The following is a 1,879-nucleotide window of genomic DNA, read 5'->3' as shown; positions in this document are numbered from 1 at the left end:
GGCAAGTACGAAGCAAGGAGCAAGGGGTTGCTTTAAGTTGTATTCAAATGAGAAAGCATTGACAGGAAAACAATTTTCCTCATTGCTTTAAATTCTTTGAAATGAGGCTTAAAGAAAATCAATACAGTTGACTGAGTTTGACTTTTCATCCTAGCAAGCATGAAGCAAAGAGGACGGGATTGCTTTCAGTTGTATTCAAATGAGAAAGATGCTGAAAGGAAAAGAACTTCAATCTTCATCTATCATGGAACTATTGTGGAAAGGAGCATTTCTCGACATCTTTTTTCAACAAAATATGTATTGTCTATCTTTAATATCTATTCTGAGTGAATAGAAACATGCACTCAAACCATTTAGTGCCCAAATCATCCCAATGCACATAATTCATTGAAGGCACTTGTTTAAATTTATTCAATCATCAGCCAAGTTCTACCACTAATTATCTGTTAGCTTTCCTTTGAAGAATCTACGCAAAGAATCAACGCAACAGATTTGCAGTTGCTCACCACAAGCTTATTTGCAGCTATTGGTCATGATGAAGCCGGAACCTTTATGTAATAACTTGCGTTTGGCGCACCTTTTCCCCTTCAAGAACGGATCCACGGATCGAGTGAAGGACCGACTGACTGACTGACTGAATGCCTGACTGACTGGTGAGCTCGTTTGTTTGTGAGTGTGCCCATGCTTTCCCTCATGATTTGTTACAATCAACGAAAGATTATTTCCCCCTCTCTCGTTCTCTCTCACTCGCTTAGTCAGTCAGTCAGTCGCTGGCTTGCTCGTTCACCTCCAGACGAATGAAATCAACCTCATCACAGCAGTGCCTGAACGGAAATAAATCCGTCCCAATAACAACAATCATTTGAGATCGGCTGGCACATTATTCCTCCTTCAGGACTCGGTGACTGATCTCCTACTTTGACCATGGAAGGTTGACACTCGACCACGGTGTGATTGGTGTCTGTGTGAGGCTATTTTTCGCCTTCAAAACAAGAACTCTGCTGACTGTCAATTTCAGAAATCTGGCCAATCTCCTTCTAGATATCCATTGGCGAGCAACCAAACTCGCGTTGGAAATACTCCATTCCGGACTTGCTGACAGGTGAGTTGAACGTCTTTTTCTTCCTTGGTCAAACTTGGGCTTGAAATTGCAAGGTACTCTTGCCATTGGAATCCGGTTTGGACTAGGGCAAGGGGAAACAAATTTGCATCCAATTGAGAAGGGTTTGGTCACGTTTCCAGCGGTTTCAATGCTTGTTGGTTGATCTTCAATTGAAGCGAAGTGAAGGACAGACATTTATATTCTATGGATCGAGTGTGCGTGCTACAGGACTAAAGTAGGTCAAATATGAAATATTAATGAGGCCTGGCAGAAGACGCCTAATTTATGATAGGCCTACATTCAGCTATCCAGCCATCAGGCCTAGAGAAAGAGAGTACAGCAAACAGGCATGAACAACGATAACACAAAATGAGGGGCAACGTGCCAATAAAGCAAGTTTTTCTTCTTCTTCACGCTCTCTTTTTTACTGGGAGAGCAATTCTTTTTCATTTGCTTTCACAAGTTTGAAATGGACAGAATTGTTGAATTGCTAGGCAGTTGTTCGAAACTTGGCTACATTTCTAAGAGGTTTGATTAAGCTCTTTTTGTTTTGATGAGTGTGCAGATTTGCTGATTTTTTCAGGCCCTGAAACGAAAATGGCATCTCACTTTTCCTGTTTTAGAAATGTCACATTTTAACAAGCTTTAAATGTCTCTATAAAACAACAAAGTACTGCTTGATGTAAGAGAATGTATGTGCTGTGGTAGGAAAAACTACCATAAAATCTTAAGAACTTGGTTCCTTTGTAAAGCAAAGTGTATGTTTACGGCAATCAT

The 1,879-nt window shown here is 40.6% G+C and overlaps 1 protein-coding gene across 3 annotated transcripts in view; it reads left to right on the top strand.

Moving 5' to 3' along the window:
* The first annotated feature begins 398 nt into the window (after nt 1-398).
* The window catches only part of LOC131891449 (cGMP-dependent protein kinase, isozyme 1-like), a 16,149-nt gene continuing 14,668 nt past the window's right edge, over nt 399-1,879 (top strand). For 2 of the 3 annotated variants that reach the window (XM_059241028.1, XM_059241029.1), the window contains exon 1: nt 400-1,102. The gene's annotated coding sequence lies outside the window, so the exon portion shown is untranslated. Of the gene's footprint in view, nt 1,103-1,879 lie in introns of all 3 variants that reach the window. The other variant, XM_059241030.1, reaches the window with a different exon arrangement.

Source organism: Tigriopus californicus, chromosome 12 (assembly GCF_007210705.1).
Source record: "Tigriopus californicus strain San Diego chromosome 12, Tcal_SD_v2.1, whole genome shotgun sequence".
Lineage (NCBI taxonomy): Eukaryota > Metazoa > Arthropoda > Copepoda > Harpacticoida > Harpacticidae > Tigriopus > Tigriopus californicus.
This window is presented reverse-complemented; position numbering and strand designations above follow the sequence as displayed.